The 27,656-nt window shown below is 37.6% G+C and overlaps 1 protein-coding gene across 1 annotated transcript in view; it reads right to left on the reverse strand.

The window, feature by feature from the left end:
- Positions 1 to 19,896, reverse strand: part of ABLIM1 (actin binding LIM protein 1) — a 203,895-nt gene extending 183,999 nt beyond the window's left edge. Inside the window, exon 1 of the transcript XR_015698075.1 lies at positions 19,672 to 19,896. The gene's annotated coding sequence lies outside the window, so the exon portion shown is untranslated. The remainder of the gene's footprint in view (positions 1 to 19,671) is intronic.
- Positions 19,897 to 27,656: the final 7,760 nt, after the last annotated feature.

Consider the following 27,656-nt stretch of genomic DNA (forward strand, 5'->3'; position numbering starts at 1 on the left):
TATCATGTGATTGGGACTTATAATTTTGCCTCCATTAACTATGCATATCATAAGCCATTTGCAAAGGACACTAATGATGGTCACATGACTAAAGAATACTAAAGAAAGAAGACTTATTGTACAAACTATTGTATACTATCCTTAAGTTCACATGCCAGTCACATAATTTTAGGATCAACGACAGATTAAAGGCCTATGTGAAAAAAAGAAATGTCAGATATTCAAGCTAATTTGAGAAAAGACTATCTTTAAGAAAGCCAAAGAATACCAAAAGAAGTCAAAATACCGTTCTTCGATAATAGTTAAAGGAAGCCTTCAGTTGTCTCAACTATGTTAAGCTATGGAGTGTGCTTAGAAAAAATGGGAATCCCACAATCCAAAAGACATGTTATCCGGATACAGCATAGTGAAATAAGAGTGACTGAAGTTTGGCAAGAGAAATGGAAAAGTCTATACATCTTTTCCTTATTTATTTATCCTATATGCTGAATTTATTTTGAAGGAAACTGAATTGGAAGAATATTAAGCATGTTTTAGTATTAATTAAAACTAAAATAAGAAAACATCAATAATCTGCACTATATGTTGATGCTGCTCTGATAGCTGAAAATATGAGTATTCTGCAAGCTTTAGTAATGCTAGTCAAGGACCACAATGAAAAGGACCATTGACTTAACTGAAGGGTCATTTTCAGGGCGCTGTGAAGGAGAGTCCAAGCAAGGGTTAAATACAGCCAAATAGCCCAGAGCTGAATTGAAACTTCAACCAGTTGATGCTGTGTGATGCTTCAGCCAAGGACCACCTGCCCTGAGCTATCTGGTTGTGGAAGTGAGCCCCCCAACTGTACAGACTAGCATCTGTCGTGAGCTGGGTCGGCTCCTTGAATGGAGACCCCTTCTTCAGGGCAGGAGACAACCACCATCTGAGCAAGCTACGCACCTTCGCGGAGACCGGAACGAGCCGCGGTGAGCTGTTCTCATTGGCCCTTTGATAGGGCAGCAGGAGCCACTGGAGGGGACGAGAGTGAAGATGCACCCACGGAACGATGGATAGGCACGGTATCATCTTGCCCATGAGCTGTGATAGCAGAACGATCTTGGCACGAGGAGACTGCCGAACTTGCATGGCCCTCTCCCTGAGGCTCTCCACCCTCTCTGGTGATAGGAAGACCTGGCAGGCGACGGTGTTGATGACGCTCCCTAGTTGCTGAAGCCTGGTCATTGGGTGAAGGTGGCTCTTTCCCAGGTTGATGGAAAAGCCGTGACTCCCGAGAACCTGCATAGTGTACTGCAGATCCTTGACTGCCTGCTGAGGGGATGACGACTGGATGAGCACATCATCTAAATAGCAGTGCAGCCTTACTGGTCGTGATCTGAGGAACGCTGCGAGGACCTTGGTGAACGTCCTGGGGGCCGATGATAGGCTGAACGGCATGGCCCAGTACTGGTAGTGTCGACCGGCATAGGTGAACCTCAGGTATCTGTGGTGGGCTTTGCGAATGGGTACATGGAGGTAGGCCTCTTTTAGGTCTATGGAGGTGAAAATGTCTCCCGGCCTGATGCAGCCCAGGATTGACTGGAGGAACTGCATCTTGAACCTCCGATATGTGACATGATAATTTAGCCTCTTTAAATCTAGGATCCCTCTCCACCCTCCAGAGTTTTGGGGGACCAGAAACAAGGATGGAATAGAACCCTGTCTCCTCCTGACCAGGAGGTACCGGCTCTATGGCCCTGATCTCCCTGAGATGTCTTATTTCCTATTCCATGAGGGATCTTTTGACTGGGCACGAGGGAACGGGGTACCTGATGAAATGACAGGGAGGAAGAGAAAGGAATTCTAGGGCGAGACCCAGCCGGATCATTTGTAATACCCACTGATCCGACGTGACCTGCTCCCACTGGCGTGAAACAATTGGAGCCACCTCCTATGGGAGCTGATTCCTGACAGTCACTTAAACTTTCTGAAAGGACGGGAGCCAGAACCACCCCCACCCCCCGAAAGGGGCATCTGGAGTAATACGGTTGGCGACCCCTGTCCTGAAAAGACTGACGGTCCTGGGACCTGTCCGCCTGCTGGCTGAATGGGCGATGCGACTGAGCAGAACTGGAAGAAGGTTCCGAGTTCCAAAAGGACTGCCTCCTGTAGGAGTAAAAGCCCTTCTTATCAGATTTCTTAGAAACCGATGGCATCATCTTCTTTTTGTCCTTATTTTCCACTAGGACTGGATCCAAGACCTCCCCGAAAAGCTTGACCCCTTTGAAAGGGGCAGAAACCAACTTCCACTTGGAAAGTATAACCACGTTCCAATGCCTCAGCCAGAAGAGACGCCTGGTGGTGACATTCGAAGCCAGGGCCCGAGAAGCGAACTTAGCCGCACTGAGGGTGGCATCAGCAGTATACTCAGTGGCAGCCATGATTTTATTAATCTCCTGCCTTAACTTGGTAACCCTCGCCATTAACCGCCTGGTTTTGAAATTTGCAATGTTAAATAGTCTCGATGAAGAGGGCTTTTGAGCCGCTGCACCTTCCTCCCCCGGGAATTCAGCTCCTGAACAGGCAGAATGTCATTCCCCTCCTCCCAGTCCGAAGCCTCGGAACCAGAAGAGGAGTGGGGGAAATGCAGGGGATGTGGGGCAGAAGCAACCATGGGAACCAGCTGGGGCTCTAGGTGTTTAGTCTTGCGGGTGCATTTTCCCTTGTGCAACATGCCCGCTTCAATGCCCTGGGAAATGGCCCTGTTGATAACTTCCTGCATTTCCACTGAAAGATCAGGCCCAAGATCCTCCATGGGCCGAGCTCTGGGTTTGGGCCATGAAGGCGGAAGTTGAGAAGCCAATGGACCTGGGGCAAGGCCTTCTTCTAGGTCCGAAGGACAAGCGAAAAGCTCAGCCTGATCTACAGGATCGCAGCAGCAATATCCAGCAGGTGGAATAAAGTGCGAGGTTAACAGCTCCCAGCACTGCAGGAATGAGGCTTATGACCAGCGGCCCCAATCCTTGCCGCTCAGGTGAAAAAGATACACCTAATTGCCAGCCAGGCTGGACAAAGAGTGGCTCCTTGCGGCACCTGCTGTGAATCAGGCTGCAGGCAGATGCCATGAGGTTGAAATCAGAAACCAAAACTGCAAATAGCTCCTAAAACGGCGACCGGGAGCTCTAATTACTTTAAAAGTAGCCGCCAAACCATCCGGAGCTCTGAGGCACTGCACCTGCACGCTGGCCACCAAACGCACGGACACCAACCGCAGGAGCCTCAGTGGGGCTTTCCCCCTCCCCAGCAAGGGTCTTAAGTGCCCCAGCAGCTGCCTGCATTCCCCGCGGCGCCTGGGAGTTAAGCAGGACGCCGGAAAACCGAAGACCGAGTTAGAAACAAATTAAAGAAATCTAATTACACTCACTCAGCCTGATCACCCCCTAAACTGAAAATACTCACACAGTAAATGCTCAAGAGAGTCCAAGCTAATAAACTAAATGAAGAGAAACTTAGCTAGCTGAATTGAAAAATCTGGAGATATTCAGTACCAGAGGCATGGCTTAAAGTTTCAATTCAGCTCTGGGCTATTTGGCTGTATTTAACCCTTGCTTGGACTCTCCTGAGCAGCGCCCTGGAAAAAATGGGTTCTATATTTAAATATAAAGGAGAATAAATTAATAGCAGCAGGAATAGAAACTAATCTTAAAATTGACAATGGCCAACTAATGAAAAACTTTTGTTTTTTAAGATCACCCATCAACAATAAAAGAGGCAGCAATCAAGAAATATGCTGCAGAAGAGTATTTAATAGTATAGCAATGAATTCCTTTGAAAAGATATTCAGGTTTTCTGACATTTATATACCTTCAAAGATTAGACCATGCATTTTCCTTGCGACTGTCAATGGAAGTTAAACATTGAAAAAACATGAAAAAAGAATATGAATACTTTTCAATTCTGATACCGGAAATGACTTCATTGATAGCCAGGAAAACAAATGAATCATAGAACAAATAAACCCATAGTTCTTGAGATAAAAATAACCAGCCTCAAAATATAAAATTTGGGAAATATTACCCAAAAACTCAGATGCCTTGAGATGTTCATAATGTTTGGAAAAGCAAAAGGATAGGAAGGGATGTCAGCAGCAAGAAGGACATACTCACAACAAATGAATGTCCCATTGAGAGACCTAAAAGGCTGGACTGCAGACAGATAATCTTAGTCCTAACAGACTAGAGGAACATAATCAATGAAGCTGAATCAACAGAGACCAACCTGAAACTGTATATTTTTCTTCCATTGTAACTAACCAGCAATTTTGGCAGCCATTTTGTAAGAATATCCAGATTGTGCTGTCATCTTTACAAAAAATGAGACCAGTTCTCAAAATTTGCCCATCTCTGCCATATCTCAGTTAATTTATAATCCTGGATTGATTTTAAGTAAAATATTATAATGGGGTGCATCCAGAAGATTTGTAGTTTCGTATTTGAGACCTCTACCCACAAGCCATATAAGTATAGCAAGTCACAGATTTTAAATTCCACGTGAATTAATCATATAATTACTTAAAGTAGAAGCAGATCTTTGGAAGAATAATAGGAGATAGATTTGTATTCATTATATTTATTTCATTATATATTCAGTATATGTATTTAACCTTTATTGTGAGATTAAAAGTATTTTAAGGCAAAGAGTTGGTAATTCCTTAATCACACAAAAATATCAATTAAGTATATTCATCCTGGAAAAAAAACCTTGCTAAAAATTTAATTTCAGAAATGCTTATTTGCGCATTAAAAGGAAGCATATTTATCCTCCTCCCTTTTTAAAAATCACTTCTACCAGCTCTAACTTTCATACCAGAGAGAATATGCCTATTTGCAGTTTTAGAGGTCAGTTCTTACAGAAGTAGCTATTTTATTGTCTGCTGCAGGAAAAACAAGGAACCTGGCTAGCCATATAACTCATGCCACCAAACATTAACAATAGCAATCAATAGTTAACCAGGCAAAAGAACATTCCAACAGATTCTCTGAAAAGGGCGAACACTGTAGAAAAGAAACCCAGACAACAAAAAGAGTTTGGCTGCCAGGATGCTGACTTCATGTACTCTGGAGTCTACACATGACTGTTCATCCATTATATTTACCCACTAACAACTATGTTTATTCATATAGATTTCAAAGCAGGCGTTTACTTCTATAGTGCAGTCCTTAAAACCACTTGATTAACACTTAGAAAAAATGTATGCATCAAGGCTGAGACATATTTCAATAGTCTCTGTGTGTGCAGTTTAATGAAGCCAGAAGGGTCTTTCTCTAGGCCTCGCTCTCAGTGTCTATTTTGTGCTGATTTAGGGCAGAATCAACTCTTCTTCATTCTTCAGAATATTTCACATCTGCTAAACTCCAGGAAAGTATATTAGACTGGTAGAATGAAAGTGATATATTCTTCAATTTAGAATCCATTATATTTGAATTAGCAGTTATTTCCATTTAAGCATTTCATCCTGAAATACTGCTTTAGAAATGCATTTTAATTTATAAAGCAGAAATTAACAACCTGAACCTGATATCTCTATGCAGCCATCTGCTTAATTCTATTAGTTCCTGGTCTAATTTGAACCCATCTCTTGTTTCAGAACTATGATAATCACCAGAAATTTCCAGCAGTCTACTGTTTGAGGAAGGAGAAAAGAGAGTATCAGAAAAAAAGAAGAATTTTCAGAGAGAAAATGGATAGTACCACTCACTGCTGGCTTGGGTACCAATGATTTGCTTTAACATTCTTCATCATATAAGCTCTTATCCCCTCTCCCAAAATCACAGATCTGTGTAAAGGAATGCGGCCCACTGTGGGGAAAAAAAGCTTCGCACTCTTGTTACAGAGGATCTGCTATTAAATGAGATAATCTGTTTTGTCTTAATCTGTCAAGAACCATTAAGATCCTCCCTTCCTCATCAGTTAAGTACTGGAAATTAACTTCTTCTGTAGCTTTGCCAGATCCCATCACTTTTATGAGCCACACAGAAAAATACTTTATATTTCAGCTTCCAGGAAATTTTGGTTAGGAAAAACTTCAAAATAAAGGAAGCGTATATCTACAAGGATATATCCTTTTTTATAAGGACTAATAAGTACAATATACAGTTATAGTCACCAACATAAATATATTATAAGGGGGTTTAGTCTATTTTCATTTGGAAATCCAACACTGTGAAAGGCCACATGAAATCTATGTAAAATGGCAGTGTTTTCTTATTTGGTCTTTAACTGATCATATAGCTATCTTCTGAAACAAGCAATTAGATTTAGCTCCCCCCCCCCCACAATTACCTACAGAAAGTTATTGCAATATGTCTAGTAAAGTGCCATTATTCTTACACATCACATAGTACATAATAACATGGTACTGTTATTATAGCAGTTCCAAACCACAGAATGTGATGCTTCAATCATTGCTACTTGGCCTCAAGAATGCATAGCAATGTGATTATTCTTTGGCCTTATTCACACAAGTAAGGCCATCAAAATGGGCATTCTGATATTAAATGGACATAAAGATTAGATATGTAAGACACTGCTTCACACTGCTTCAGAATATGTGTTACAATATAAAAGCTAGACTGTGAAATGAGTACCAGTTTGGTCTAGTGTTTAAGGCATCAGGCAAGAAACCAGGAGACTATGAGTTCTAGTTCCACTTGAGACATGAAAATCAGCTGTGTGACTTTGGGCCAGCCACACTTTCTCAGCCCACAATGTCATACTCAGGCAACACAAGAATTGATCAGTTTCCACTGCAACCAATGGATCAACATTTAGTTGATCTGAAAAAAAAGCAGATACTGCTTGGGAGAATGTGATCAAGAAGAAAAAAGGATAGACTATGACAGTGTTTCTCAACCTTGGCAACTTGAAGATGTCTGGACTCCAACTCTCAGAATTCCCCAGCCAGCATTCGCTGGCTGGGGAGTTGCCAAGGTTGAGAAACACTGGACTATGAAACAATTTCATTGTGATGGGTCTCTTGAATGATGGCTCAGGTGAGGAGCCTCCCAAGGAGGCTGATGAGTCTGAGGGGGATATGGGGACTAACATTGTGGATGGGTGAGCATGGTGAAGCATGCAGGACGCACTGGACACACCCAGGTCAGCACCACTGGATTAACAGCAACCTGCACAAACTGGAAAAAAGACATAGCTGCAGCTGGCCAGGGCTGATGAGAATTCAAAGATTACTCACCTTTACTTGTTTTATTTATCTTCTTATGGAAATTGAACATAAGGAGACAAAACAGGTTGTAATGTTTAGTAATTTACATTGACCCAGGAGTATTTTGCTCACAATTAACATAATCCACAGGGAGACCTGCTGTTGTTTATTTCTGATCTCTCCTAAGTTACAATGTTCTCCATGACATTTGTTAGCAGGACTATCCTAAGCATAAATCAAAGAGAGCTTGCTGGGAACCAGCATCCTTACACTGTATCCAACCCCCTGACACTGACACAGGAATATGATCATTTGTTGACAAATGACAAAATGCAGCATGGACTTCATATCACAGTCTTATTCAAGTTGAGCAAATGCCCAGGCCAAAACTGAAACATACTGGGATTAAGTGAAACTGCAAAGACATTCTCATTCTGCTTTGAAATAAGAAACTTTCTATCACTCCAGATCCAAACACTAATCCTTTGTGATGATTGCAAACGAAAACAAAGGTATGAACCTCATATATTTTTGTCTAATGCTTATTTTTCTCAGTGACATGATAAATAAAGCAAAGCTTCTTAGCTTTTCATAGAAAAAGAAAATTATGGACACAGAAGTTTTTGGGGGGTGGGATTTCCCCTTCTTTGCGACAAAGGCAACTGCTTCTTCCTTTGATTCAGGCCATATAATTAATTACACTGAAGAAATAGAACAGCAGCTATGGCTGCCAAGAGACTCAGTAATTAACATAGGGAGCTATGTGTGAATCAGTATTCTTTGCAGTTGTAAATTTGAATGGCTGGGCAACTTTACCAACATGTCCTTTCTATGTCAAAGAGCTCTCATGCCTAGACATTGGACAATGTACCTGGGACTCGCAATGTCCCAGCTGGTGAAACATGCTCACTAAAATCAATTATGAGCCCATGATAAAACTAAAGAACAAAATTAAGCCATATTTCAGATTATTGGTTTTTCCATCAGTTCTTCATCTCTAAAAAGTGTACCAACAATGCATGTAACCATGAAAGTGATATATAGAAAGTGATAGAGCCGAGGTGGCGCAGTGGTTAAATGCAGCACTGCAGGCTACTGCTAGATCAGCAGTTCAGCGGTTCAAATCTCACCGGCTCAGGGTTGACTCAGCCTTCCATCCTTCCGAGGTGGGTAAAATGAGGACCCAGATTGTTGGGGGCAATATGCTGACTCTCTGTAAACCGCTTAGAGAGGGCTGAAAGCCCTATGAAGCGGTATATAAGTCTACTGCTATTGCTATATGAAATGCTTGTTTTAATAAAAGTTGTTCGTAAAATGAAATGCAGATGAGTGTGTTTTAATACATGCTGATTGGACAGAAAGGGCTTATCCCTAATACAAGTTAATATTAGATTAAATAACTCATTCCTGGATATTTTTGTATAGCTAATTTTAATATTTGCATCCTACGTACTGGTCAAAATCAGAAAGATTCTCTGCCTCAAAGAAAATGTGTTCATTGGATAATGGCCAGATGACATTCCTAGTCAACTGGGCTATGTATTTTTGCAATTCAACTAACACTCTTTTATAATCAATGTACCACAAATATCATGGGACAAAGGGGGAATTGTGTGATTATACAAGACTGACTGTCCTCGATTTTTCCAGGCAAACTGTTACATTATTTTGGACCCAACTGCTTTTATTTGTCTCTATTCAAGGCAACTAACCCACGTATTAATCAAAATTATTAAATAATTAATAAATGTATTTGCTATTATTAACAATTGTAAACATTTTTGATGATAACCAACAATCCTGTCATAAATACCTAGGTTTTTTCTTGTCATTTTGCTATTTCAAAAGTATTTTTTTTAGTTATTCAGTCTTAGATTTATTTATCATAGCTGTCTTAATAACTTTTATCATGCCCTATAGTTCATGCCAAGTTTCAAAATGTAGAAAAGGAAAAGTGAAATTTGTTGTATACATGATATTTCATAGAAAAAATACCCATATTTAATATGACAAATGCAATGAATTGGATACAGAACATTATATATATGTAAGTACTCCACTGGGCTCAATTGAACCTATTCATCAGTAACAGCACATATGGTTCTTAAAAAGAACACTGATCTCCACAGGTGTTTTTTTAATTATTTCAGATCTAGAAAATTTAAACTTTTCAAGTTATTCTGTATTCTGAACTTCTAACACATGTTAAACTACTGTAAAGAAGGCAACCTTACATAATAAAAATCTGCTATTGGAGATTAACTTATAATACTCTCCTTGAAAAGTTAAAAGTCAAATGACCGTGTTTTTTATTGTTTCAGCACTCACCAGGAGGAATATGTACATCAACATCTAGACATTGACAGTATTTACATTTGGTAATTCTAATGACACTACCCTGATGGTTGAAAGTGCAATTGATATGCAAGTGCCAATACACAAGGACACAGTGAAAAAAAGGGACTAAAATTAAATATAAAGCAGGCCAAACTAACAAAAATGGGTAAAACAACCAGCCAGAATTGACAATGAAGATATCAACCTAGCAGATAGCTTCTGCCATATAGGATCAACTATCAACAGCTAAAGGAATAAGCAATCAAGCAGAATAGATACAATTGGTGTACAAGCTGGATCTATACAAACTGACCCTGTGGGAAAAAGAACCATCACCATATCCTTGTGAGTCCAATGGCTACCATGTGCAGTGCAAGAAGATAGATATAACAAACAAAATAGAAGCTTCACTCTTTTTCCTCTTTATTATTTGGACATGACTAAGGTCAAACCCAGTTCCTCTCTATCTCAGCCTATAAGAGACAAATTGATCCTCTATGACATCCCATCTGAAACAAAGAACAGTTCACAGTACAGTCCTAGGGTAACTTACCAAGGTAATTGCAACATAATGTAATTAGGTAAGAAATCTCAATGTTCCTTCCTCAGTCAGGACACTAGCTTGATTACCTCTGCATTCCATCTTAACAATTTTCCTGGAATGATTTTTGTAGTTCTGCTGCCACTCCTATAGCAGAGGTTTTGCCTAGAAATAATCCTAGGATGTGGATACGGATAAAGATCTGACTAGCATCCCCAAAGTTGACCAAAAAATCAGATTGCTAAATTTCTCACCACATAGCCCTCAAGTTCTGTGATGTGTGTGTGTGTGTGTGTGTGTGTGTGTTGTGTGAGTGTGTTTCCAGTTTCCTGCAAAAAAGCACCAAATGATTTTTGAACTGGACATAGTTCTTTTTCATCAAATCTGTGTTTTGAAATTTCTGAAATTTCCATGACACATGATGATATTGAAGGCCACTAAGAGTCAAGAAGGTTCAATAAAGATGCATTATCTCCATCCCAGACCCCCCATAGGTAATCAACAAATGCAATCATGAATCGCCAAGAAAGTGTGATCAGTGCTATTTCAGTAGTTTGCCATGTCTGAAATCTGACTTAGAGGGTTTCAAAAGCTTCAGGATACTATTTCTGAAAAATTTTCATCAGAAAGGGAAATTTGGAGTTAGACTAGAAATTATCCAATGTCATAAGTCTAGCAATAGCTTCCTGAATTAATTATTTGCAGTATTTAACATAAAACAGCAGAATTTCTTACTGGAACATAAATATTTAACATAAAACAGCAGAATTTTTAACTGGAACATAAGTAGTCATCTTTAATGTGATTCCACTTCCCCTTTTTTTCAAAAGGGCAGAGTGGAGTCACATTAAAGATGACTATTTATGTTAAATTTATAATATATATTTTTTCAAAACTGGACACCAGAATATACATATATATTCAACATTCTACCATCAGCAAGGAAAATACATATGCCAGCAAACCATGTCAATGAACAGTTATTTTTTCTTTCTACACCATGACCTTTAGCATCCATTTTGAAATTATGGGAATTAAGGAAGAGTCATATTTTCTAAGGTTTATGTGAAAGCATAAAAAGCAGCTTAAGTAAATAATATTGCAAGCCCAATAGCTTAGATCCTTGACCTTAACTAGTTTTCTAATTAATGAATTTCTACCATTTATTTTCCACTAAAGGTTGGTCCCCATCCAAACACCATTTCTGATCAATACTTTAGGGAGTTTTGTGAACAATACTGATATATAGGAGCTAAAACAGCAAAGGAGAACAGTGGTTTTGTAGCTTTCCACAGAATGCTAGATCATAAATTAATAATACACGCTAGCTTAATGTAATGAACTAAACTGAAATGTCGCTAACTAGTTTGTGGTTTTGAAAAGATAGACTAGAACTTTAATTCTCATACCAACTCTTTCCTTTTCTCTTGTATCTGTTACTAGGAAATGAAAAAAAAGAAGAATTTCTAAAGATAACTATCAAAAAATGTTCACACAATTAAGGCTCTATAAATAGGAAACAAAGCCATGTGCATTGCAGCTGGCTGAAAAAAATTATGCAATTGATCGTGAATCATATCTTACTGTTGAAAACAAAAAGGCAATCATAATTATAACATAAGGGGGTCATCCCTGATTTGAAGATGGATGGCTATGCAATTCAGTCAGCTGGACAGACTCATAAACAAAAAGACTCATTAGAAAAATCCATCTTGGTTTGATCAGCACAGCCTGATAAAAAAAATCTGGCATTGTACAAATAAAGGGGGGTTATAATTAATGGTTATAAATATAATATAATATGATATATGATATGATATGATATGATATGATATGATATGATATGATATGATATAATTAATATAATATAATATAATATAATATAATATAATATAATATAATATAATATAATATAATATAATATAATATAATATAATATAATATAATATAATATAATATAATATAAATATAATATAATATAATATAATATAATATAATATAATATAATAATATAATATAATATAATATAAATATAAGGTTATAATATAAAAATCCTGGTTTTATGGTATTTTCATAGTATAAAGAAGACCATACTATAATAGCAATAGCAATAGCAATAGCAATAGCAGTTCGACTTATATACTGCTTCATAGGGCTTTCAGCCCTCTCTAAGCGGTTTACAAAGTCAGCATTATTGCCCCCACAGTCTGGGTCCTGGGTTATATTGTTACTCAATTGCATTACTTCACTCCAATAAGTTATATTTTTATGAAATTAGAAATAATACAGACCTCAGTATGCAGACCTCAGTATCAGTATTGATGATCAAAGTCACAATAACATAAAAAGTTTAGATGTTCTTATATGATGTATTAAATTTATCTTACATAAAGACACTATTATCTTATATTTGCTAGTATTGCAAGGGAAGACTTTTTCTCCAAAATAATTTATTTTTAAAATGAGATGCTTATTTTAGACTCACTGGAAAGAAGTGATTATTTTCTGTCTTCTGTTTTCAAAGAGATCACCCTAAATTTAGTATATCTTCTGTACAGATAATTCACACATGAATGCCAGCCAAGAACTGAAACTAGATTTTTAGAGTCGTAGATCTGTTCCAATAAGTAATTACTTCCCATGATGCTTCTTTTGTTCTTTCTACGATTCTATATGTTATATGTGTGCAAGTATAGTACAAAAAAAAGAAAGAACTCTGAGTTTACGATCCAGAAAACTAAAATTAGGCCATCATGTTTTTATTCATTCCAGCAACTGATGAATAGGAGTTCGGAAGCAAGAGATTCCCATTGTTACAGTTTTATTGTGCCTCTTTAGTACATTTGAGGTCAAAACATTAAAAAGCTTAACTTTGCTTATAGAGTTAATTTAAAAAACTTTGAATGGCAGACTCAGATCTCTGAAATATATTTCCCATGGCTAAGTTCCTTTCCTTTGAACTGCCACGCTTCATGCTAATTGTTATTTATTGGATATTCAAACTTTGAGGGGCCAATGAGCACACTGTTTAAATTTATATTTTTAAGCGGTAGGCAATATATTCGGCAGTGGTGGTAGTGTGAAACTTTCATTTTTCCCACCTGCCCATAATTTTGTTTCAAAATAAAATAGATTCATCTGTGCAGCACAAAAATAGAAATGAAGTCCTCCCTAACCAATGGTTCTTTACTCTCTTCTTGGATATATCCAGCACTAGAAAGTTCATCTTCCCCGCTCATATTTGGCTTTGCTGTTAAATAACTTCTTGTAATTTAAGTATTTTATTCCATATCCACATTCTCAAATTACAGGTAACAGGGCCTCTGTAATCACCTTTCACAATTTGAGAAAACCTATTCATACAATCTGTGTGTGAATGCACAAAATTTAAACATCACACAAAAAAAATGGCCAACAGCTGTCTTTATGCACAGGCAACATTATAAGCAGGTAACCACATGATTAGTTGCAGCAGCAAGATCATGCTGGCTTGTGTTACTGTTGTGTTATTGTCTCTACTGTTTGTGAAGCATAGTATTATGATTAGACCAGATTCGGGTAACTTCCCTCCATTTAAGGAACATGCGGGAGGCTTTACACCTGCTCAAGCTGATGCTAGTGGCAGTCATACAATTCTGTATATAATTTCCTAGGAGTGACACACACTTAAGTCCAAGAGACTTTCTTTCAGTAACCATGCATAGAACTGAACTGCTAATTGTTTAGCCACAAGCTAAGCTTATTTTCTCTTTTTAAAACCATACAGAAACATGGGCACTCAAAATAGCTTAAAGCTCATTGTACAGACAGACAATCACAGGAAACGAGCAGCTCACAATCATTCTGGTGCTTATTAATGCTGACTTATGTGTAATTTTCCCCTCAGGAATTCCAATAGGCTTGTAACCAAAACAAGAGAGATTTAAAAAAATAAATAAAAGATCCAACTCAAGATAAATGGTTAAGTTGTTTTTTATTATTAAGTCTAGCACTCCACGGTTCTTTTTTCCTCATAAAGCCACATTTTAACATAACCTTCAAGTTGTGAATCTAATTCATGATAAAACATTAAAAAGCAATCACATAATAAAATTAATCTAAGTAATTTAACAAACAAATTCCACAAAAATACCAATCCAGGCTATGAATTTATTCTTAATAATCTTGCATTAATCACATTATTTTACTAAGTGTTCATATGTCAATACTTTCCATTTGTAACATTTCCATGGCTTTCCATCATTTTTTCAGCATTTATATTTTCATGCTTTCCCATCAAAACTGTTAAAAATACAATAGCATACTGGCTAACAGTTATGGAAATTGGTTAAAGAATACTAAGTTTGGGGAGCCTAATCAATCATAGGAGATTGGTGCTTCGCAATATCCATAAAAACTACTTTTTTGTAGAACTGACAAAGATATACTCATCAAAACACATCAAAAACATTGGTAATGATAGAACCTGATTTTAATTCTGGAGCTCAAGTATGTATGTAGTTCTAAACATACAATTAACACAACTATTGTGGGAACGTGCAAAGTTCTTTTCTCCTCCTGATATTCTTATTACAGTATCTCATACTTTGTTTTTAAAAGCTACACATAATCCTGATAACAGCTAAAGGAACACAATAATTAGTTGCGTAGTTGTTGCATTTCAGATAATAAACTTCACTGTTTTTTCCAAGTATTTAATACTTTGAAAAACATGCTAAGCCACTCAGCTTTGAGGATCTTCCTCCTTTTCCTGCTTCTCCTCTTTTACCACTTCAAGGGAGATACAAAGTTTCTCCCTCTCTTGCTCTTCTGGCAGCCTCAATCATTGTTAGTTGATGTTTTGTAGTGTATCTTTGATGCTGTCTTTCCATTTAAGGAACTGTGAATTATCATATATAATTCCCTTACATAACTACCAAAAATATACCATAGGCCTATAGATACGTTGCTAACCCTTCATTGAAAGACATCAGCTAAGCTTCCAGGCTTGCCTGGAGTATAAGTCCATGGTCATTTTAAGATCCTCAATTACCACACTAAAACAACAGATTATCTTTAATCAACAAGCCCTCGTGACCTCAAGACTGGATTACTGTAATGCGCTCTACATGGGGCTGCCCTTGAAGAGTGTTCGAAGATTCCAGCTGGTCCAGAATGCAGCCGCGCGAGCGATTGTGGGTGCACCCAGGTACACCTATGTCACACCTATCCTCTGCGAGCTGCACTCGCTACCCATTAGTCTCCGGATCCGCTTCAAGGTGCTGGTCATTACCTATAAAGCCCTCCATGGCATCAGACCTGGGTACCTGAGAGACCGCCTCCTGCCGATCACCTCCCATAGACCTATTAGATCTCACAGGTTAGGTCTTCTCCGGATTCCATCTGCCAGCCAATGTCGGCTGGCGACTCCCCGGGGGAGAGCCTTTTCTGTTGCAGCTCCGGCCCTTTGGAACGATCTCCCCGTGGAGATCCGGACCCTTACTACCCTCCCGGCCTTCCGCAAAGCCGTTAAGTCCTGGCTGCTCCAACAGGCCGGGGGGCTTTCGAAATATCCAGCCCCTCGGAAATTGTGACTGTTGTGTATTTTAACATGTCGTTTTGTGTATTATCCCCTTCCCTTGTGTAGTGTAAGCCGCCCGGAGTCCTTCGGGAGTGGGCGGCATACAAGATCAATAAAACTAAACTAAACTAAACAAGAAAGTAAAATTCCCTTTTAATACATACTATAGTTTAATTCCAGCATTTATTGTTCCCATCAGATGCTTCTTGTCTATACAACTGTCTGATTAGTTGACATAACTGATATATGAACAACTACATATAGGAAGCCTTCCTGGATGCCTGGTGAAAAAACTATAAAAGTGTGATCCATACTTATAGCCATACATCCAGAAACACCCCAAATGAAACAATGTATAAGTAGTAGCACTACTGTGAAGAAACATAGCTCTCAATTCCTATAGTTAGCAGATTTGCAAAGCCAATTAAAACCGTAGATGGAGCTACAAATCTAAGCCACTGGGTTGGAAAAATAGGAACACATTTGTGGATAGCATTTTGCTGAGAATCTTCTGTCAATCCCTGCCAGATTATTTTCTTGCTTAGATATACCTATAGGAAACTTATGTTTAAATCAACTATTCCTGTTGTGCACTTCATCTTTCTCTGAAAGCCTCAAGGGAGTTGATTGGCTTGCAGTACTATTCATTATTTAAATTATATATTATTCAGCCTTGATCAATATTTATTCTGCAGTTCACTTGGCCAGACGGGTCAGTATGACACAGTTAAGCTTATTATAAAATGTATTTTGCACAAGTTAAGATAAACCATTAAGTCAATTTGTAGCCAGATGATATGCCAACTGCAACTGTCACATTACAGTAATGTTCATTTTGACAAACTTCCCAGCTAGTTGTCACCTCCTTGACTTTAAAAAGAATAAAAAAATATAATTCTGTAAAATTAAAAGTGGTGATCTTATTAAGGTCATAACCATTATGGAGAAAGTGGAGATTAATAAATCTCTTCCCATATTATTTCTGCCCCCTATTTCCATATACCAGTAGGGGTGAATATAAGGGATGGGATCCCTAGACCAGCTGCATTATTTTGTCTTCTACAACAGTGTGCTGATGGAAATACCAGATGGCAGAGTTTATCAGTACTTAATCCAGGCACCTAGTTTGGGGCAATCCAGGTTAGCTAAGTAAACCAAGAAACTGTAATTTAAAATCTACAAAATCAGTTTTCCAACGATATGTCAATATTTAAATGGTCTTTCTGTACAGTCTGTATATTGCTGGAGCTTATTGAAATTACCATTTGACTCTGTCAAAGATTGCACTCCAAGTTCTGATCTCATCTACCATCAACTAAGAGGATTTTAATCAAGTTTGATTACTCTTATCAAGAGGGTCCTGAGCATTCTGGTATATAACCAAATCCTGAGAGGTCATATGATTTTTGTTCTATATTTGCAGAAACCTCAATCTTGTGATTCTGCTAAGTGCATATAATTGTAGAATATAAATATATATTGGGGCAAAAATGAGCATTTTAACTGATATAGCTTTAATAAATCAATTTAAATAATAGTCATCTGTGTTTATGCACCTTGTTGGGAATACCTGGGACCACTGAACAAAAATATCACTCTTTCTTACATCGGAATCTGAAATGCACCCAAACCCCACAGAAGATGGATATGCAACTGTATTGCCCCAGGTGTTATATCCTATTATTTTGAATGAGTGTTATTGTTAAAGCAGCATGATCATCAGAAAAATGCATTATCAAATGTCCCATAGACTACCATATTTGTGCAATACCATCATCAGTTAGGCCTGCAACCAGGGCTCCAAATGTAAATCTGCCTTGAATTTTACAGTCTGCTTCCCAAAGTCCTAACAGCTATCTCCCAAACTGCTGAATATGCACTCTTCAGAGCTGCAGCTAGCCCTTGCTTTCAAAATGGTTCCAAGATGATACTTGATATTTGGCTTTCTAAACTCTTTATATTTAAAGCTACTAAAACCTTTCCCTTAGCAGGGGTGTTAAACTGGCGGCCCACAGGCCGGATCACATGCAGGTCACACCCACCCCATCTCCATGGATGGGAAAACGTTGCAAAGCATCACATGACGGCAACATGATGCATCAAGTTTGACACCTGTGTCAAAGCTTTCAAAACGACTACATTCTACATTCTAATTAATGTTATAATCATAGTATTTTAAAGTTATTCAGTATTTTGAATATTTTTTAAAACCTTAATTCACAAGGGAATAAAAATGTGTCTTAAAAGACTCAAGCCTACTGCTATGTCTAAATTATGCAAAAATGTTGATATGCATGGTTGAGCTTCATATTTCCAGTATGTTGGACAGCTGAGAAGCATAATACATGACATCTAATGCTTTCCCCCACTTATTTCTTTCAAAAATTCAAAAACATTGAAGAGAAACCAGGAGTACTCACCTCTCTAGATATAAAATCTCCTTCAATTTTCCCTATTTTACAATAACTTTACAGTATGGTTTCTGCAATGGTTAAACATGATCTTGTAATTCTACAGCGACCTAGCAATAGATTTTAGAACCGAAGAGTTGCACAAGATTTTCCATTCGAGGATTAAACAGATATTTCTTCAGAAAGATGAAACAATTGAAGGCTAAGAGATCTTGGAGTCACTGATATGCAAGTTGTATAAATCAAGAGGATCACTTAATTAACTAAATGTACTTTTAAATTTTAGCTGAGTCAGTACTGTGACATCACAAAACTTAGAGGAAGTTAGGCAATATTAAGGAGTCTGGTCAGAATATGCAAAGTTCCTCCTATGTCTTCACCTTTTCTTTTTCCATTTCCAAGCATAGCCACACCCATGAATATGCAGACAAATCGGTATTTCTAAAGGAGTTTTGTTCTGGTCATGGTACATTCTACCTTGTTCAATATTATTGAAACAACAATCACAGTATGAATGAAACAAATCAAATATGCACAGTGGAAATAAGATAACCATGTCTTTGGTTTTGTTATTTCTTTACAAGTACATGGACTTAAAAGATCTTACATAAAGTGTACACAATGCAGCTAGAAATATCAATTGCACCAATTTCTCAGAATAAAAAAAATCATTTCTGTCCTTATAACACAGCACGTAAGACAGATCTTATGTTCCAAAGTTCCAGTTTCAAAGAAGGAATTTACATCTGGCCTTCTTTAAATCACAATCCTATGCATCTACATTCAAAAGGATTTCCGACCAGGTGCAAGGAAAGTGTGCAAAGGACTTCTGTTGAAAAATACATTTAAATTATAATATTTTTATATCCAGATAATAAAATATGTCCATAGACTATATGCATTTCCATGAATAAGCCCCTTACTCAATAATATCTAACACTTCATTAAAAGAAGTATCTACAACTGACTAAAATCACTGTACTAGCTACTTCACCTAGCTCAGAAAGGGGAACATACTAGTATTATCATTCTGATATTTTCTTTCAATTTCTATCAGTGCAAAATTCCACCTCCCAAATTCTTCACCCAAAAATATTTTCTTCTTGGGGGAAAAAAGGCAGCCTGGTAAAGCTCCAAAGCAATTGTGAACACCCCCCCACCCCCTTTCTCCATTCTACCTCCTTCTTCCCCAAAGGGATTCACTGCAGCTTTAAATATCTTGGTGCATCAATCCCCGAGTTTTTCCATCAACACTGTATAAAAACAAAATCTCACCCCACCCCTAGGGAAGGTAGGTTCCCAAGCCAGGCCAGGCTTCCTCACACTCACAAAAGAGAGCTGTGGTGTTAACATAAACGTTGACTTCAAGGTTCTCTCAAAAGATCAAGCAAATGGAAAATTAAAGGGGGGGGGCAGAAGCGAAGTTCTTAGGCACAGTAGGTGCATAATGCAGGGAAAGGTGGAGGGGGGGGAGAGAAGGGGGAAAGGGGGGGATACATGAATGCAACTACCGCTCAGGGAGAGGAAGATGCGAAAGAGGCGGAGAGTTGGCCTTATCTGGAAGCATTCGCTGGTTGAAAAGATGTTGATCCAATCTCCTGTCCCGACCCAGATGCTCACTCACCTCTGGCGGACATGGCTCAGATGGACCAAGAGGGACAAGGCGGCGGCGAGCGCAAGAAGCGAAGCCCCCTCCCCGACATTAACCGGGCGCAGCCGAGAAGCATCTCCCCATGTGCCGCCGGGACTGCGAGCGAGAGGGCGGTACCTGTCTGCGTCTCAAAGCGAGGGAGCGCCGCGGACTAGCACAACAGCCGACCGCTGCAGCCACTGCGAGCAGCGACCGGCTGGGCCTGGGCGGGGCCATTTGCCGCTTCGCCAGGCGCTGCAGCACCACTCGGGTCTGGCTAAAAAAAAAAAAACCGGCCCACCGGTTGGGGCCTCCTGCAGAAGAGCGAGGAGGCGATTTACGTGTTCGTTCCTTCATGCAATGTGAACATTCCGCAATGAATTCTGGCTTAATAACCGGATAAAGAAGCCAAGTCTGTTTTTTTGGGTTTTTTTTTATCGTGAGGGCAATTCAGGACATTTATGCCGCTTGGATCGAGCAGGCAACAGGTACTCCCGTAATCCACGGTGTTTTTGAAAGGGGAGGGGCGCCTCCAGGTGTACACAATGAAGGAACCTCCACTACTATTCGAAATGATCGATACAGGAGTTTGATCAGCGTTTGGCATTCAAAGCAGTTAAGCCAGTTAAAATATAATAGCACAAGCAGTAGGCTACATGTACAGGTTTTCCCCACACATCATGGTATTGTTTTCAATGGGCAAAGAATAATAGAGGAAAGAAACTTACACTGAGGGAACACAAAATGAGAAAAGCAGGGAAATACAAAATGATTATTTTGTATTCTGGACCTTTCAGAGCCTTTACAAAATCCTGTTGTCTCCCTCTCTATGAGGGTTTAGTTTATGATATTGTACATGACCTCAGGTATGTGGTGATTCATAACCACATTGTGGTTACAAAACCAGTGAATGCTGTTGATGCTCCTGGTATGGAAAAAACAGAAACTGACCTCAAGCTTGGCTGATGGGCTGCATTTTTCAAGACGGAAATGTCATCTTGGGCTACTATTGCACAGCTCATTCTCTGGGCACAAATAGCAAAACTTTAATCTCAGAAGAGCTTCCAGGTGGATATGTTTTCTCAAAATAAGTTCATGGCCAGAATACCTTTGTAGAGTTAATATCAATGTCAAGTGGTATTAATTTAGTGTTGTGCAGTAGTTAGGATATTAAGTAAGATCAGGATACCCACATCAAGGTCTTTTAGGCCCTGGTGACCTTGGAGACTGATCACTTTCAACATAGTCAATTTCACAGATGGATGCTATTCCTGTAAGTGAAGGCAGAAATATTATGTATAGCATCTTGAATTGATGTACAAAAAGCAGGATATACATCCAACAAGTTTGCAATTAGCAATTGATATGTTATTGTCTAATACATTAACAGAAGAGCCTAATCAAACTGCATGATACATTTTGCATATATATATGCCACAGTGAATATTATTTTAGCTAAACAGTTGGTCCCATCATTAGGTAATATAAGGTTGTCATATCAGCAAATGAAAAAATAGGCAAATAAACCAGGTTCAGCCCTGTATTCAGACAATATCACATTTTTTTCTGTTTTCCAAGTGGACATTAGATAATTCCTTTAGGCTCCTGCATCAGATAGAGAGGATAATCTTGTCAGTTATTTTTAAAAACTACAAAAACTTAAAATTATGTTTTTCAGAGTTTCCTTTTTACATTATCAGAATTAATAGCACTAAACAAAACAGGTCATTCAAATATATAGAAATTCTAGTCCAAGCCTTGACGTTCTGGTCCAAAACAATATTTTAAAGTTCAAGGTACATGTAGTCCTTGACTTACAACAGTTCATTTAATGACCGGTGAGTTACAATCTTTATAGCATCCCCATGATCATGTGATCAAAATCCAGATGCTTGGTAATTGGTTCATACTTATGACCATGCTGTTTGCCAAGGTCATGTGATTAACTTTTGCAATGTTTTGGCAAGCAAAGTCAATGGGAAATCCAGATTCACTTAACCAGGTTACTAACTTAACAGTTGCAGTGATGCACTTAACAACTGTGGAAAGAAAGGTCTTAAAATAGGGCAAAGGAAATTCAGCAGCAGATACATTCTCAGAGGCACCCCAGGAGGGATCTAAAATGTCATAATGGTTGCACAACCAACCCATGTGCAATTTTGATGCCCATGCAAAAGTGCAGGGTTTCTGCTTGCTTTGCCAATTTGGGCTTCCTCTACAGAATGTTAGGAGAGCCAGTTTGGTGTAATGGTCAAGGTACCAAGTTAGAAACTGGAAAAACCATGCCAGAAAAAAAATTACATACTTTTATTTATATTTTAAAATAATTAGACAAAATATACAACTTTTCGTGAGAACCAAATTTGTTTTGTTTATGTTACGCCATAAACTGTTCGCTTTGCATTCTTTTTTATTCATATATAGGCAAAGCTGAATTTGTAGACATGTAACAAGTCTCCAAGATACTGGAAAAACCTACGTTATTCACTTTAGCATCTTCCTTGTGTCCAAAGAAGACTTTGAAATATATATCAGCAATGCATCTCCAGTTCTGCTGTACTTCAGGATAAAGATAATAACAGCCAAACATTTTCCCATGTTTATATAAGAAGAGTCATGCTGTTAGAGTAACATCAAGGAACAATTTACTGAGCAGCTTTGGCTTTGATAAGCTATTGCCAATGTGTTGCAATTTCTCTGCAGTTGCTTCTAAAGATAACATCTTCTAGTCCAGTATCTTTCAGACTTCACTGTGATGCCAACAACCTGGTAATAGCAGCGAAAGTGTAACTTTCAAAGCTGTCAAGAAAAAAATGATCAAGGGTCTGAATCTAATGGCTACATATTACAGGGATAACCAGCTGAAGCCAAACCAGCTGAAAACACAACTCTGGGCTTTCCATTTGAAAAAACTGTGAGACATCAAGAAATCTGCATGTATGATAGAATGGTACTAGCCTAGAACATTTCGCTATCCTAAAGTATTTTGGAGTAAATCTGAACTGCGCACTTACCTTTAAGAACCACTATTTTAATACCAAACATGAAATATCTGCTGGGAACAATCTGAGAAGAATAAAGATGACCATTCAACCATACTTCCATAGAATTTCCACAATAGACATATGTCACTCTGTTGGAAAATATGCTAATTCTGTTTGGTTCGGATCGCAACATGCAAAATAGATGGATGTGTCCCTAAATGAAACAATGAAACTGATCATCAAGGTATCTAAAACTGACCTAAATACAAAAGATGCATTATCTAGCTGGTATCTGCCCTTCAAAGTTCTGCTGGGAAAGTGCTGCACAGAAAGGATGAGTTAAAGTAACAACTTCAGAACGCATTAAGTGGCCATCAACCTCCACAGTTCAGGCTGAGATCGAGGAATGCCTTCTTCAAAACCTCCACCCGTCCCATCAAGCAGTAGCCACAAACAGCCCTGGAATTATGGAAGGCGAGTAAGGAGCTACGGGGAAACTTGGCACAACCACATGACTACCACCTGGTCAAGAATAACCTTGACATATATGGAAATCACAAAACAGATTATGCCAAGTAGAAAGATCAAGGAACAATCTATGAAAATGGGTCTTGCTTATGGAAGATACACTATGTGAATGTGGAAAATAACAGTCCATCTCATGCATACTATGGTGCATACAATGTCCTTCAACATGTACAGTGGAAGATCTCATGCTGGCAAAAGAAAATGCTGTTAATGTGGCCCGATACTGGGTGAATGTTATCTACCCTTAATCCTATTTATTTTACATAATTTTATATGTACTTTATCTGTATGATTTATTTTATCTGCTCAGTGTTGAACATTATATGTCTATAACATGAAGATGCTTGTGACACAAAAGATTTCAAATTCTTGAGCTTTTGGGCTTTTGTTTTAGAGATGAATGTTGCATCACAAATTGTAAACCAAGATACATAAGCATCTCATCAACAACAATGAAAAACACGTGAATCTCATTAAACCAGAAGAACAACAAGTGATAGAACATGCAGCTTATAAGTATAATATTTATTGTCATTGTATTTAAATACAACGAAATTGGTTATCCTCATGTTCCTCCAACTGCAACAGCTCATGCCCCACAAACGTTTACTACTTGCTCTACCCTCAAAACCTGCCTGCATCTCAGTTTAAAAATATATCATTTTTAATGTGGATTTTTAAAAAAATTCTTTTTATACTCCTAATTAATATAGACATGCTCCCTCCTCCCTGGTCATTGGTGATCACTTGCCTTTCAATGTCATTTTGGCTTGAATTGACTCCACAAAAGCAAAATAATTGTTATTAGGCCATTTTTATTGAAGCTGAGTTATGATTCTCTAAACTTTGTGCTAAAATCCACATACAAAATAATTTAAAAATGATTATTCCTCAATCTGTTTTGTCCTACAAATGCCCCATTTCCAATCTTCCTTGCTATATACCCCAAACTTCTCTTTATCCCTTCTCTCAAAATGCTCAAGTTTAAAATCAAAATCAGTCTTATTTCAAACTCACAATCAAGCAGGTTGTGTTATCATCATAGTTCACTGCTGTCACTATTTGCATCTTAGTATTACTTTGTTGAATCAGTTCAGTTATCAGTTCATCAGAGGTATTGTGACTTATTTCACTCATCTGCCTTTAACAACAAACATACATTCATTCAGTCCTACAACTGGTCTTTCAGAACTACAACCTATTCCATTTTTTCAGGCCCAGCTTCTAATCCATTCAACTAAGATATTAAAAATGGACAAACATGACCCTGGATATTTTGTCCACTTTCCACTGCTAATCTTTTTCCATCACAGTTGCCATCCTTGTCATATTTATCCTCACCAGCCAATTTAGTCATTGCCCTATTCCTCCACCTCCTCCCCCGCCTCTTCCTCCTGTCCCATTGTCCTGGTCTCCTCCTATGTTGATGCTTTCACTACTTGTTGAACCAACAAAGACCAACAAAAACAGGAAAGAGTAAACCAAAGGACTCCACAAGATAAGCCAGATCAAGTCAAGTGCAGAAAAGCTAAAACTATTTAACTGAGTTTTGTTACAACAGTTCTTGCAAGTCTGATTATGCTGTACAACCCCCTTTTCATATTTTGGCAAATTAAAGTCTTTGTCTGTGAGGCTTCAATGCTGTCCGGACATTCTAGATTTTAAAAATGTTTTATTCCATTTGATCTAGGCAATGATTGACTGGAATTAACCATTAGGCAGACTAAGCATGTGTTTAGGGCACCAGACCCAAAGCTGAGAAAGAAAAAAAACAATGAAGATTTGTACAGTATGTACAAAGGAGGAGGGCATCAAGATTTGTCAGTTCTTAGGACACCAATGAGCCTTAATCCACCACTGCTGGTATGAAAAACAAGTCCTATGTGTAAAAGAATTTTCTGGCATTTTTTTTACATATTTCTTCCATTTTAAAATCATGTTAATCGTACATGCATAGGGCTTTTTATATATTTTATATAAATCATGTAGTGCTGCTTCACAATACAAGCTCCCCCTGTAGAGATTAATATCATCCACATTTAAAATGTGTAAACCTACTGCCATCTGCAGGGCAATATCTGATTTATTTTTTTCCTGATGAAAATTATCTATTTCCTTAGAGAATTCTTCATAGACTTCATTTTGTATTTTGTTTACACTGTAACTAATAATGTAACTAATGATAAACTTCATAAACACTAGGTATCTGCAAAGGGTAGTATATTGGCTACTTCAGTACATTTGACTGAATAGGCTGGGGTGGAGATATTTGAAATAAAATCTTGTCTGAATTCATTCAGTTATTTATCATCGGTGACCTTCCATTAAAAAAGCCTATTCAAATATTGAAAGCAACAATTATCAGCATAATTCCCTGTAGATTTATCCTTTCAATATTATATCATGTTGGCATCAGTATTTTGATACATTAAAATGGCATGTTGATGAATTCCAAAAATTTGGGATTTAGGCAACCATAACACATACATCCTTAATCTACAAGTCTAACCTTTTAAAAATTATTCTGTGGATTTTAAACCCAAATCCAGTGATAAAAATCAGATTATATACATCTTGCTTTCCATATCCATCAGCAATATAATTGTAACCAACTCTTATTAAGCAGATGTCCACAAGTGTGGCCAAAGTTTTTCTGTTATGTTAAATTCATTTTAAGATAAAAATAAACCATTTTACATGATTTAAAAACATCTTTCATTGATAATGAATGCGGTCATTATTGTTTGTTCTTTTAAAGTTTACAGAATTAAAATTAATTTTATAAGTTTATTACAGCTTTTTAGAAAAATGCAGTAAGAAACCCAAAGCTTAGGAATTTCAACGGCCTTACACCAAAACATATAATAGCATGGATCCATGGAAACACTACTAGCAGTAGCAGAAATAATTCAAATACCAATACTTAATATGGATAATTTTCAAAAAGCTGAGATAGCTCAAAGTTATTTTAAAATTTTTAAAAATAGTTTAGAACTCAGAACTCAATTTTATCTGAGAAATACCAAGTAAAAAGGGCTCATCTAGGTATTACTATTTTAAACTGTATTTATCCTATAGTATATGCATTTCATGAGTAACGAGATCAAAGTAATTTCTATGAGCAAATGCTGATCATGTCTAACTTGTGGTACTAAAATATTCTAATATCCTTACCAGTATCAACTGGGGAAAGTAGTTCATAGTACACAGTAGTTCACAATTTATGCAGATGTGATGCAGTCAAAGTTATTGCACTTTCTACCAACTTAATACTGATTGAATCAAAATTGACACTTAACAGAAGCAAGTATAATTTTTGACTTACAATTGGTTACTTAATGACAGTTCAAAGTTAAGACACAATTCCTTAGAGCTAATTATGACCTGTTTTAAAAGTTATGACAGACGCACACACACATATATACTTAGATATGTGACTACATTTTGGGTGCTTGGCTCACTTTTATAGATCTTTGCAGAGGTTACATGATTGCAATTTGCAATATTTTTTGCCAGTTTCTAGTGTTTACTTCCTGTTTCTGGCAGAAAATTTTCATTGGGAAAATTGATTTGCTTAACAGCCAAGGCGCCCACTTAATGGCTGCAGCAAATTTTTTAAAAAAATCAGGGCTGGTCATGTATTGCCTTGACTTCAACAAGTTACAACTGTAATTCCAACTCAATTATAGTCATACAGTAAGTGAAGGAGAACCTGTAAGTATTAATTATATATTCATGGTATAAGAAGTTGCAGCTAGTACCTATCTGACTATAGGAGCCTTTTGCTTCAAAATCTATATTTGTAACATTTCTTCCAATTTTGCAGAAAACTAGTATTAGAAATACGCCTAGCTTTCCCTTTTAAAAAATTCCATGATGCCCTATGTTTTTAGTGTATGGTATCAAATTCATTCCATCAAAATATATTTATTAACTATTTTTTCCACGTGTTTCTCCTGATTTGTCCTGATAGAAGCTAACTATTGACTTTACTGAACTTCCTCAATAGATTGGTTGGAATACCCAACCTTGGATATGGCTGATTATATTCAGCTATATATATTGCTATTCCTGCCTGTGACAAGTGATACTTTCAAGGTTCTTTTTCGCTTCTGAAAGCTGTAGGGATTGGAATGGGCAGCAACGGGTTCAACCTTATTGGGACTTAGTTGCTGTGGGTTTTAGGACCCACCTACGTCTCGAGATTTTTCATCTTTAGTTCTGGATGAGATAGCATGACCCAAAAAGATTTGGTGCTGAAATATACAGGCACAGAGCAAACATTGAACAAAGCTGGAAGCCTTCACTCTGAAGCATTTCAAATTGTCCTAATCCCTGTTTCCTATTTTGTTTTTTTCTAAAAAAATCTATTCTATTATAATCAACTAGGCATCACACATTTCCTTAAGCGCTCGCTCAAATTGAGTTTAATTCTCTGATGTTTGTTAGACACATCCATACAGTTTT

The sequence above is a fragment of the Thamnophis sirtalis genome, unplaced genomic scaffold, assembly GCF_051295495.1.
Source record: "Thamnophis sirtalis isolate CommonGarterSnake01/CBP01778 unplaced genomic scaffold, rThaSir2_p1.2 scaffold_11, whole genome shotgun sequence".
In the NCBI taxonomy this organism is placed as follows: Eukaryota; Metazoa; Chordata; class Lepidosauria; order Squamata; family Natricidae; genus Thamnophis; species Thamnophis sirtalis.